The sequence below is a fragment of the Rhinolophus sinicus genome, chromosome 17, assembly GCF_057876585.1.
Source record: "Rhinolophus sinicus isolate RSI-liver-muscle chromosome 17, RSI-T2T, whole genome shotgun sequence".
NCBI classification, from domain to species: Eukaryota; Metazoa; Chordata; class Mammalia; order Chiroptera; family Rhinolophidae; genus Rhinolophus; species Rhinolophus sinicus.
The window spans coordinates 73,480,247-73,493,820 of NC_142517.1; the positions used below are offsets into that span (position 1 = coordinate 73,480,247).

The 13,574-nt window shown below is 38.9% G+C and overlaps 1 protein-coding gene across 1 annotated transcript in view; it reads left to right on the forward strand.

Moving 5' to 3' along the window:
• Window positions 1-13,574, forward strand: part of MYH15 (myosin heavy chain 15) — a 79,057-nt gene that overhangs the window by 60,350 nt on the left and 5,133 nt on the right. Inside the window, exons 21-23 of the mRNA XM_088793754.1 lie at window positions 7,088-7,183; window positions 8,129-8,264; window positions 10,390-13,217. The gene's annotated coding sequence lies outside the window, so the exon portion shown is untranslated. The remainder of the gene's footprint in view (window positions 1-7,087; window positions 7,184-8,128; window positions 8,265-10,389; window positions 13,218-13,574) is intronic.

Below are 13,574 nucleotides of genomic sequence, written 5' to 3' on the forward strand. Positions count from 1 at the left end.
TGCCATCCTGGTGGGAGGAACATTAACATTAGCAACCACTTCCCGCCTTTTCCATTTTCTTCTGCGTGGCCTCCTTTACCACACAGTAAATTTACTCACTTCAGTAAATTGCTTTTAAGCAATTAATCCTCTGTTGGTTTTAGAACTTCCTATACACACGTCTATGAATCTTCTACCTGAGAGGCAGAGGGACAGGCAGATGAAAACAGAGATTTTATTTTAAAAAATAAGCTTGTCTCATTTTCCTAAGCAGGTTATTCCTTATATATTAGTCCATGCCTTAGTAAGCTTAAAAGTAATAATTATCTACTGTCAGATTTACTCTAAGGTGGGGGTGGATGGAGAGTTCTAGGCAATAGAAAAAGTGTCGTTGAAACCGCCTTTATTTGTTTGTTTATAGATATAATCAACATATAACATTGTATTAGTTTTGAATATATAGCATAATGATTTGATATGTTTACACTGAAAGGATTATCAGAAGTTTAGTCAAATAACATCCATCACCACACATAGTAGTTATAAATTTTTTTTTCTTGCAATGAGAACTCTTAAGATTTAGTCTCTTAGCAACTTTCAAATATACAATGCAGTATTGTTAACTATAGTCACCAGGCTGTACATTATATTCCCAGACTTATTCATCACATAACTGGAAGTTTGTGTCTTTTGACCATCTTCACCCATTTTTCCAACCTCACCCCATCTCCCCCATGCTGTCCCCTGCCTCTGGCAACCACCAATCTGTTCTCTTCTCTTAGAATGAGTTCAGTTTTTTTTAGATTTCACATATAGATGAGATCACATATTATTTGTCTCTCTCTGACTGACTTATTTTACTTAGCATAATGCCCTCAAGTTCTATCCATGTTGTTGCAAATTCAGGATTTCCTTCTTTTTTTTTTTTTGGCTGAATATATTCTGTTGTATATACAAACTACATTTTCTTTATCTATTCACCCTTCAATGGACACAGGTTGTTTCCACGTCTTGGCGATTGTAAATAATACTGCCATGGACATGAGGGTACAGATATCTTTTGGAGTTAGTGATTTTGTTTCCTTCAAATAAATACCCAGAAGTAAATTTCTGGATCATATGGTAGTTCTATTTTTAATTTTTTGAGGACCCTCCATACTAGTTTTCCATAGTAGCTGTGCCAATTTGCAGTTTCATCAACAGTGCACAAGGATTCCCTTTTCTCCACATCCTCACCAACACTGCTTTCTTGTCTTTTTGATAAAAGCCATTCTAAAAAAAAAAAATGTGTGAGGCAATATATCATTGTGGTTTTGATTTGCATTTCCCTGATGATTAGTGATGTTGAGCACCTTTCCTGTACCTGTTGGCCATTTGGATGTCTTCTTTGGAAGAATGTCTATTCGGATCTTCTGCCCATTTTTCAATCAGATTTTTTTTTCTTCAGTTGTATGAATTCTTTATGTATTTTGGATATTTACCTCTTATCAGATATAATTTGCAAATATTTTCTCCCATTCTATAGGTTGCTTTTTCATTTTGTTGATGGTTTTCTTGGCTGTATAGAAGTTTTTTAGTTTGATATAGGCCCACTTATTTAGTTTTGCTTCTGTTGCCTTTGCCTTCTGTGTCAAATCCAACAAAATTGCCAAGATCAATGTCAAGGAGCTTATCCTCTATCTTTTCTCCAAGCGTTTTATGGTTTCAAGTCTTTAATTCATTTGGAGTTAATTTTTGTGTATGGTATAAGATAGTGGTTCAGGTTTTTTGTTTGTTTGTTTGTTTGTTTTTGCATACAGCTGTCCAGTTTTCCCAACACCATTTGTTGAGGAGATTGTCCTTTCTCAGTTGTATATTCTTGGCTCCTTTGTCATAAATTAATTGACCATAAATGTATGGCTTTATTTTGGGGCTCTCTATTCTGTTCCATTGATCTATATGTCTGGTTCTAGACTTTTGTTTGTTGGGAGGTTTTTGATTACTGACTCATTCTTCAATCTCCTTACTCTAATTGGTCTGTTCAGATTTTCTATTTCTTCATGATTCAGTGTTGGTAGGTTATATGTTTTCTATGTTCTAGGAATTTATCACTTTCTTCTAGGTTGTCCAATTTGTTGGCTATAATTGTTCATAATAGTCTCTTATGATCTTTTGTATTTCTGTGGTATCAGTTGTAATGTCTCCTCTTTCATTTCTGGTTTTATTTATTTAAGTCCTTTCTCTTTTTTTCTTGTGTCAAGTTAAAATTTTCTCAACTTTGTTTATCTTTTTAAAAAACAATCTCTTAGTTTCATTGATCTTTTCTATTGTCTTTTAATCCCTATTTCATTTATTTTCTCTATGATATTTCTTTCCTTCTACTGACTCTGGGCTTTATTTTTTCTTTTTTATCCAGTTCCTCGAGTTATAAAGTTAGGTTGTTTATTTGAGATATCTCTTTTTTTCAATGTGGACATTTATCAATATGAACTTTTCTTTTGAACTGCTTATGCTACATCCCAGAAGTTTTGCTATGTTGTAGTTCCATTTTCATTTTCTCAAGATGTTTTTTATTTTTATTTTGAGTTCTCCTTTGACCCATTGGTTATTCAGTAGCATGTTGTTTAACTATATATTTGTGAATTTTTCAGCGTTTTTCTTGTAATTGATTTCTTGTAATTGATACCATTGTGGTTGGAAAAGATATTTGATGATTTTCAATCCTTTTAAGTTTATTAAGACTTGTTTTGTGGCATAACATGTAACCTATCCTGTAGAATATTCCATTTATACCTGAGAAGAATGTGTATTCTGTGTCTTTTAATGGAATGTTCTATATATGTCTATTAAACTTACCTGGTTTAATGTATCAGTTAAGGTTATTGTTTCTTTAATGCTTTTCTGTCTGTATGAGCTATCCATTGATGAAAGTAGGGTATTAAAGTCCCCTACTATTATTGTATTGCTGTTTATTTTTACCTTTAGGTCTGTTAATATTTGTCTGTTCTTTATATATTTAGATGCTCCTATGCTGGTGTATAAATATTTACAAATGTTATATTCTCTTGTTGAATTGATCCCTTTATCATTATATAATGACCTTCTCTGTCTCTTATTACAGTCTGTCTTAAAATTTATTTTGTCGGATCTAAGTAGAGTTACCCCACCTTTATTTTGGTTTCCATTTACATGGAATATCTTTTTCCATCCCTTCACTTTTGTTCTGTGTGTATCATTACATCAGAAGTAAGTCTCTTGTAGGCAGCAGATAGACATTTTTTCGTTTTTTTTTTTAATCCATTCAGCCACTACGGAAACTCTCTGAGCTTCCTGGATCTGGATGTCTATTTCCTTACCCAGGTTAGGGAAGTTTTCACCTATTATTTCTTCAATTAGTTTTCTGCCCCCTTCTCTTTCTCTTCTCCTGCTAGGACCTCTACAATGGAAATGTTGGTCTACTTGATATTGTCTCATAAGTCCCTTAAGCTATCATCATTCTTTTTATTCTTTTTGCGGCTCTGATAAAGTGAATTCCAATGCCTTGTCTTCAAGTCAACAGATTCTTTCTTCTGCTTTATCTAGTCTACTATTGAACCCCTCTATTGTATTTTTCAGTTCAGTGATTGTATATTTTTATTTGTAACTTAGAATGCAAAGTATTCTATTTTTAAACTTCTGAATTTAAAAACAAGACATCCTAGGTTAAATAATAGTGTTCAAAAGCTCAGTGTGCTTAGTTATTGTATTCTTCATCTCTGCTTTCTGTCTAGTACATTCTTTTTTTTTTATTTCTTTTTTTTTAAAATATTTTATTGGGGAAGGGGAACAGGACTTTATTGGGGAACAGTGTATACTTCCAGGACTTTTTTCCAAGTCAAGTTATTGTCCTTTCAATCTTAGTTGTGGAGGGTGCTGTTCAGCTTCAAGTTGTTGTCCTTTCAGTCTTAGTTGTGGAAGGCACAGCTCAGCTCCAGGTCCAAGTTGCCATTGCTAGTTGCAGGGGGCGCAGCCCACCATCCCTTGAGGGAGTCGAACTGGCAACCTTGTGGTTGAGAGGATGCGCTCCAACCAGCTGAGCCATCCAGGAGCTCAATAGCAGCACAGCTCAAAGTGCCATGTTCAATCTTAGTTGCAGGGGGCAGAGCCCACCACACCTTGCGGGACTCCAGGAGTTGAACTGGCAACTTTGTGGTTGAGAGCCCACTGGCCCATGTGGGAATTGAACCGGCAGCCTTTGGAGTTAGGAGAACAGTGTTCCAACTGCCTGAGCCACCAGGCCGGGCCCTGTCTAGTACATTCTTATATTTTCTAACTCTTTGTTGAAATTTTTACTTTGTACATTCATTCTTTTCTTGAGGTTGGTGAGCATCTTTATCACCATTATTTTGAACTCTATCAGGTAAATTATTTATCTTCCTCTTTTTATATGGTTTATTTTGTTCTGTCATTTGGAACATATTCCTTTATCTCTTCATTTTCCTTGACTGTGTTGGATTCTATGCATTAAATAAAACAGCTATTTCTCCCAGTCTTCAATGAGTGGTCTTGTGTAGATGACTATCATTGTTCAACTCTGCCCTAGGTCTTGGTTTTCTCCGAAACCTTTGTGATTGTCCAAGCAGTATTCTTTGTTCTTACTGTGTTTCCCTGAAAATAAGCTGCAGTTAAGATCGTCAGCCACACAGATGCATTTAGTACATTATGATGATGTTCCAGAAGAAGATGACATTACTTTATTTGACAAATGTATATTGTTGTACATCAAAAAATAAGACATCCCCTGAAAATACACCCTAATGCATCTTTTGGAACAAACATTAATATAAGATCCAGCCTTATTTTCGGGGAAACACAGTAGTGGCTCCAGTACTTGAAAGAAGAAAGTATCTCAACTGGCTGATAGTTGTGATGCTGATTTAATCAAGACCTACCCCTGTTGCTCAAAATCTTTTTCTCCTGGCTCTTACCTATTCCAACTTCTTTGGTCGTTTTCATAGTCTCTCCACTTACCTTCCACTGCTCTCCACAAACCCCCTCCACTCCAACCAGTTTCATCTCCTATTTTCCCACAGCTCCCTTTCTTATTTCCGTATCTGTAAATTTAACAAATATCCCCCTAAGACACAACACAGAGTCAGCAGACAGAAACACCCATTCTTTCCATAAAAGATTTCTATTTCCTAAGTTGAGTAGCTGTGGCCTGAGGGGCAGGCTTCTAATTTAACACACCTGAAGGGGCTGGTTGCAGTCCTCCAAAGATGGGGAGGCTGGTGGGTGCAATCTTCATGCTCTCTATCTGCCCTGACTTAGGTCACTGGTGTCTGAGAAGGAAGCTTGTGCACAAGTCTGGTGCCCTGGCTTTTACGGCTGTTGTGCAGAGGACACATCCCTTGATAGCCTGGTACTGGTGGCCAGCAAGGTTTGTGTTCATGGCTTCAACAGGACGGTAGCAAACAAGAAAAACGGTTCTTAATTGCTATCACCCCAAGGTTCAGAGCAGAGGAAACAGAAAGAAATTCCCATCTCCTAGTCTTCCCCTGAAAGAGGTATATTTGCACATTTTGAAATCTCCCTCCTGAGGGTCCAGCTTCCAATCAGCCTGCATCTAGGTACTGACTGAGATCTTCTCCGTTGGGACACTGACAGGTCTTTGACAAGTACTTTCTTCACAACCATCAGCCAGTTGAGATACTTTCTTCTTTTGGGAAGTTCAACAGCCCCACTGTGAAGATACTCTAGTTTAAAGGATGTGGGAAAGGAAGGGACATGTAGAGTTTTACCTGCCTGCCTGCCTCTCCCCTCCTTTCTCCTTAGAATACCGAAGGCGTCACAGAGCACAGTTAAGAAATACTATCTCACTAGATTTCCTTTCTCCAGCCCAAGCTTGGATTGCAATGGAAGCAATGTGAATGCACACAACAAGAACCTTACAGCTTATGGAATTTTCCTCACTATCTCTGCTGATGCCCACAGCAGAATTCTAGAAAACTTACCTTTCCTGTTCCATTAACCAAAAGCCAGGTGTCAATTAGAAGGTTCACAAATAATAACAGGTGTTGGGGAGGCTGTGGAGAAAAACAAACCCTCATGCACTGTTGGTGGGAATGTGAATTGACGCAGCCACTACGGAAGGCAGTGTGGAGGTTCCTCAAAAAGTTAAGAATAGAATTACCATATGACACAGCAATCCCTCTCCTGGGTATCTACCCAAAAAATATGAAAACATTTATCTGTAAAGATGTATGTACTCCAGTGTTCATTGCTGCTTGATTTATGGTAGCCAAGAAATGGAAACAACCAAAGTGTCCTTGGATGGATGATTAGATAAAGAAAATGTGGTATAAATACACAATGGAATACTACTCTGCCATAAGAAAAGATGAAATACTACCATTTGCGACAACATGGATGGATCTCGAGATTATTATGCTAAGTGAAATAAGTCAGACAGGAATAATTGAGAACCATATGATTTCACTCATATGGGGATATAAAACTGAAAGTAACAAAGGAACAAGACAAACAAATGAAGAAATAAAAACTCATAGACACAGTTAATAGTTCAGTGGTTACCAGAGTCTAGGGAGAATGGTAGAAGCGGGTAAAGAGGGTCAAAATATATGGTGATAGAAGGAGAACTGAGTCTGGATGGTGAACATACAATGCAATAGATAGATGATATATTATGAATTGTACACTTGAAATCTATGTAATTTTACTAACCATTGTCACCCCAATAAATTTAATTAAAAAAATAAAAACAAAAATAAAAAAAATAAAATAAAATTCAAAGGAAGAGATGGTTTGATTGCGGGGAGTGGGGACAAGCAGATGTAGTTTCGTTACAATGGGAGGGCTGAAGACCAAACTGAAACCAGTAGCTTTAACTTCCATTTTGGCAATGGCTGGGAGTTCTGTGGTGAATCAGGAGAAATGACTCTCATTGCTCAGAGCTGTATTTATTAATTCTTTGGAACTTGGGATGAGTAGAGTTAAACCCATTTTTCAAACCATAACTGTACTACGGTGTTTAACAAAGTTTCCTGATTCATTTCCTCACATGAGGCTACTTCAATGTAGACTGCTGGATCCTTCAAATCACCTTCACATCCATACCTATGCATTTCAGGCAGAGGAAGACAAGAAAAATCTGACCAGGATGCAGACTCTGATGGATAATCTTCAGCTAAAAGTGCAAAGTTACAAGCAGCAAATTGAGGCAGTGGTAAGTGCCTGCGGCAGTTGCAGCCTCATGGATTTCCCAGCCGTTGTTTTTGATTAATGGAGATGTGTGGCCCTGAGCTAGGTGAGCAGCTTGTCAGAGAGAACCAGCTCAGCTTAAAGTCTGCTCATTCTCTGTTTTTTCTCTCAAGCTAGAATTATCACCCACGGTAAAAATTTGTGCTACTTTTCCCTTCAGGGAGCCAGAGCACTCTCCTTCAACCCTGTGATTACACCTAAACATGTTCACTGCACGAAATGAGCCAAGTTAAGAGCATGGTATCAAGTAGGGATGGCAAATTTGGGGTTGGGTAATCACCCCAGGGCCTTCATCACTCTAAAACCTTGAGTGAGCATAAATGCAATTCACAGTCCTTTTTTTTTATGGTAAGCTTGGACAAGACTGTGCACAAAAACACCATCACTTGAAATGTATCTATCAATTTTGGGTTAGTATCCATAGCTACGTACAATGTAATTAACAATTGCTATGTATATTGGCTTATGCCTAATAATATCTCTTGAGGGGTTTTGAATTATTTAAATGATTTGGGCTAAACCACTTATGTCTTAATAATTACCCGTTGAGCCATATATTTGTAAAGACAAGCCTCCTCTAACCAGAGGTAGAATAACATGTTGAACTGATTAGAAAAAAATAACCGTGGTTATTGTATCATATACCAAATCTGTGAAAGCTGGACTATATCCAGTTGGTGGAAAGTGCCAACCATATTCTGAATTTCCAGGGCACAACAGTTATAAAAATAGATCTCGTGCCTGCTGGAAAGTCTGAATCCCGATATGTCATACCGAAATATATTCCACTCAATACACAAAGTTTAGATTCCTTTCACACATTTTTCAACTTTCTCATGTCAGAGCAGAAAAAAAATACGACTATGTAGGTATAGGGATTTCTTTTTTTTTTCATTTTTTACTTTTATAGGAAGCACAAGCCAATCAATATCTTACTACGCATAAGAAGCAGCAACATGAGTTGAACGAAGCTAAGGAAAGGGCAGAGATAGCAGAATCTCACGTCAATAAACTCAAGATTAAAGCAAAAGAGTCTGGAAAAAAAGGTATGTCAGACATTCAACTCTGTTCTAACTTAAAGCTTGTGTAATTAGGGCTCATGACATCACGTGGACCAGTATAACAAGAAATTTCTTGTTTTTCTCTTTAAAGGATTTTAAAAAACAGGCTGTAATAAAATCTTCCCATATTTACTAAATTCCCCCTGTCCAGGCAGTAGGAACTCCTAGGTATTTGAGTGGGATGCACACTGTATTTATACTTCTCAAATGCTAGGTTAATTCTAGATTAACTTGCAGACTTTGAGCTCCAGGGACTAGATTCATTTGCATAGAATAGTCAGGAGCTCAGGGAGTAAAGATGCTTTAAAAAGCACAGATGGATCTGCTTGAAATTCTAAGTGAAGTGTTTCTATGATAGACAAGTGTGTGACTTTGTACCACATCAACATAGAAACCTGGGAGCACAAGTTTAAAATTGAGGCAGTGGAGAACCATAAATGCAAGAGTCCTGCTTTCTAGTTTTCTGCCCTAAAACACAGAGAAAGGAACTTTCTACATTTCTGTGGTCCACGAAACTGCTGTTCTAATCCAATAGTAGAGGCCACGACCCTGATTTTGCTGGCAAAGGGACAGAGTGACAAAGAACACCGAACGGTAGGCTTGGCAGGCTCAGTGTCTTATTCTCTTCTGGCTGCTGTAACAGAATACCTGAGACTGGGTGTCTTATAAACAGCAACCATCGGTTTCTCACAGTTCTGGAGGCTGGGAAGTCCAGGAACATGGTGCTGGTAGGTTGAATATCTGGTGTGAGGGCCGCTTCCTCATTGGCGGCCTTCTCACTGTAACCTCACATGGTAGAAAGGGGGAAAGAAGCTCTCTCTTTTTTTTTTTTTTTTCTTTAAATCAGGGTACTAATAACATTCATGAGATCCCCAACCTCATGACCTGATCACCTCCTAAAGGCCCCACCTAATACCATCACTGTGGGTGTTAGGATTTTAACATATGAATTTGGGGGACACACATATTCAACGCCATAGTAGTCAGGGTAACCTCAACTTCCTCACTAGATTTTCCCAGGAATACATAGTTTTTCAATGAGATCTGGCTTTAGTGGAAGCTAGGAATTAAAGGAGATTGGATGCCCTTCCTAGAATGCCTGGAAAGGACTTAGCACACTGCCTAGCACCGATACGCACCATCATTTCATTTTTTTGAAATTTGGTATATGCCTAGGCCTCTTATTATAAATGAGTTACTCATAACCCTGCAAAATAAGCTGATAGTGTTGCCAATAGCAAATGCTACCGTAAGGGAGGCCCAAAGGATCTCTTTTAAAGGAGAGACTAAAAGTTGGTATGCCGAATATATTTAGATCTAAATATGAGAAGCATGAGTCATCGGCAAACTCCAGAGACTTCTTCCTGATGCCTACATAGCTGTCTCAGGGATGAGGCCTACATGGAGAGGTCCAGTTAAGCGGTTTGAACTCTGGCCTCAATTGGAGAAGGTTATGGCATTGGATTTGGGGTCTTCTGTGCACGGCCTGCCCAGCAACCCCATATAATGGATTGTTTAGGGAAATGCTTCATATGTGTTACAATTGCACTCAGCTGCAGGAGGTTGAAGGGCCTCCAAAACAGATGTAAAGTATTAGACTTTGTCACAGTTATTTCCAACAAAGAATAAAATGAGCAAAGCAGAAATTGTTTCTGAGAGGCCAGAGATGAATAGGAAAAGTGTCCTTGGCAGTGCAGTGACTAATTGTTTCCCATTCACAGAAGGAAAGCCTGAAAATTTCTCAACTGCCATAAAGCAGAGAAAACGGTTTTCTGATAGAAACGTGTGTCGAGGCTGTGGAACAAATTGGTGGTTTGGCTACAGAGACTCTCCCTCATGGGGTCTTCTGTAGAGGGCGCCGCCTGCACTGGCAAGAGAAGGCAGGTGGACAACTGAGAGGGACTGAGCATGCCCTTGGGGTGAATTACTGGTGTATGTCTGTTTTCTGTAATGCAGATCATTTTCCCAATTCTCTGTCTCCCTTTCAAGCTAATGAAGAGTTGGCTAAGGTCTGCTTATCTCTGGAAAGGACTGGACTTGGTTCTGGGCATGTGTTCCACTGATGAAAGCCACAGACTCTCACAGAACACACTGATATTCTGTTTTTCAGGCTCGTGAAGAATAAGCAGTCCTTGCTTATGAAAGACAGTGGCTGGAGAAGCACAAGGAAGATTCCATTTTATGACCAAAAAGTTAAGTTACATTGGAAACAAACACTGATAACAAACAAAAACCATGTTTATGTGATGTGAAAAGCAGTTTAAACAAGGCGATTAGAAAAATGTAATAACTAAAAAGAATATCTTTGCTTCTAAGGTTAATGGGGATTTTTCGATCCTCAAATACAAGTCAACATGTCACATGAAGGATTAAATAGATACAAGGACCTTTTAAATTCTGAAGTTAACAAATGAATACTTGTTCTTTGTCGTATTGCCTCTTAATGAGTAACATTCATAGAATACATCCAGTTACAGTCTGTGAGGACTAGAGCATGTTGGTAAATGGTTATTACTGAAGTTATGGACTTTGCTTGACTTATCCCTCATCCATGAGTCTATGATTTTAGCCACTAATGGTGAGAGTTGATCAGCTTTTCTCTTAGCACTGTGATTTACATAGTGTCACAGTTAAGCACTTTGAACTTGTAAGTAAAATCTTCCTAATCGGAACACATGTAGGCTACCTGCTGGTGCAGACTTTAAACACTGAAGCAGCTTTTCACACAGATGTTCAGGTAACAATAGGTGGTATAAGAGCTTGGAATTGTGCCAGTTTCCCTAAACTAGAAGTGCATTTCCCATAATTCCTTTCTCTGTGTGGTTCTGGATTAGAGTTGGTCACAGGAGCAATTTGTACCAGATCTGAGGGAGAATAATGAAGGAGCAGCTGTTTATTTTGTTCTCAAAAGGTCAGTGGACAGTCCCAGGCACTGTGATAGCTGGCAAATATTAGCCCAGGTCAAAAAGGTGAGCTGGCAGAGAGATCAGCAGCAGCTCCCTGGGCCCTCAGCTCTTCCAGTTCCTGTTAGTTTCCCTCTTCAGCCTCAGAGTCTTGGCCAGGCATGTGTGCGGCTCCATGGCAACGGGCGCCAGCTTCCATTGCAGGTCACCCACGGCGTGGACTTTGGACGCCCTGAGACAGGCATGAATTCCAGTTGACCCACACTCCCTGGGCAGCCCTCCTTCCTGACTGCTGGCACAGCTGACCTAAAGCAACTTCAGGCCCAGCACCAGACACAGAGAGGACAGCCTGGCATAGACTTCTTCACCAGTACCCACAATTGTGTAAGGTTGACTCCCTATAATAAATCCTTATTTTCTGTCATTCCCATCTGTCTGCCTCTCTGATCCAATCCCGACTCCTATGGGTGACTATAAGATGAATTTGGGGCACCACGGTGTTGAAGGACCCAAGTTCTTTCTTGTCTGATGTCCTCAACATGTTGGCTTTGGTCTTTAATTTGTCCTCCTCATCATTGTAAGAGGACCACAGCAGTTCTGAGCACTTTCTCCCCACTGTGTCCTGTGTTCCTTTTTAAAGGTTTTCTTTACAGTGGTGTCCTTAATATTTTACAGCTTATGAACACTTGTCACAACATCGTAGCAAATAAGAGTCAATAAAACTATGTACAAGGTATGAGACTGTGAAGTTAAAGCCAGCTGACAGAGAAAACTGGATCAGGTGGCATTAACACACAATTCAGAGTTGGTTTTCTCCTATAAACTGTAGGGTCAAAATTTGATTAAGTCATACAAATCCTGGTTAGACTTTTTCTTTCTTACAAATTGGTGATTAAAATTCAGGGAAATATATCATCAAATCAGCTGGGCTATCCATTCTCTCTTTGCATAAAAATTTATATGGAAACCTAAATTTATTAGAAGACTGATGAACAATATGACAACTCTGCCAGAAGAATTAATCAAATTATCTTCAGAGCTAGGTTCACTCAGTTATGCAAATCTGGTGTTGGAAGGTATAACCCAACTCCAGAGATGTCAATTCTTGAGTTAATAGGGTGCTTTGTCCTAGGCAGTCCTAGAGATAACTGACATTCTTGCTCTTTAGGGTGCTAGGACTCAGCACACCAAATCTAGTTGAATAAACTGATATAACCATTCATAGAAAACTAGAGTGCAATCCCTTAGCAAATCAATTGTCGTGGTTTCCAAGCTCTGCTTTTTCAGCTTTTCACTAAGGTGGCTTCTGCTCCCATCCACTCTCTCACCTATCACTAGTTGATCAGATTTTGATTCAGTTCTTAGTGATACATTTCTTCAAAGTTCTTGATGTAAACCTTACTGTACCATCCTGGGCTGATAGCAACAAGAATGTAAATGAATGAGACAGTCCTTCTCTGATTTAGAATCTTTAGCATCCAGGAATTTATAATCTTGAAGAGTGAATGTGATACTGAAAAAAAGAACATTTACGAGTCTTTGCAATGGTAGAACTGTCTGGTCATGGCAGCCCATTGCGGGAATCCCAGTGAAGAAAGGGGAGATGGAGTCACTGGATATAAGGGATGCTTGTGATGGGTTGTCACAGTCCTGTCTTCATTTTCTGTACTGGTGTGTGGTTGTGACAGAGCCTAGTACCAAGAAAAATGAAATGGACTCTATATGGCTGTTGCTCATGTCAGAATAACCATTTTTATCTTAAGTATTTAATGATGGTAGCGTTTTGGCTTTTCAGAGCAGGGAGATTTAAGCTTACAGTGGTACCTCGGTTTTTGAATGTAATCCGTTCTGGAAGACCGTTCGAGTTCTGAAATGTTTGAAATCAACCAACAGCTAGGCCTCAGGATCTTGCACTCAGCGGAAGCTGTGTGACATGTTTGACTTCCGAGGCATGTTCGAAAACCGAAGCATTTACTTCCGGGTTGTGGCGTTCGTAAACTGAAATGTTCATCAACGGAGACGTTAAAAAACCAAGGTACTATTCCTGTATTGTTTGCATCTATAATCAGAGATCCATGACACCATTATCAAATAAGCAGTTGTGAAGTCTGGGTCTTACCAGTCACCTTTAGTTTCCCTGCTAGAAGTTCCTGAGTTTTTACCAAGTGGAAAAACAAGTTTACCCCACTCTTGGCTCTTATTTATATTCTGATTACTGGAACTCATAAATAATAAAAGGTATACAACAAAAAGGAAGTACGAAGTAATTAAAAGTCTACAACAAAAAGGAAGTATGCAAACTGCAATTCATAAGTGAATTATCAGTTCCCCAGGAATCTAGGAGTGGCTGGAAAGGTATGAAAGGTGAGCAATCTGAGTCTGGGCAGAAACT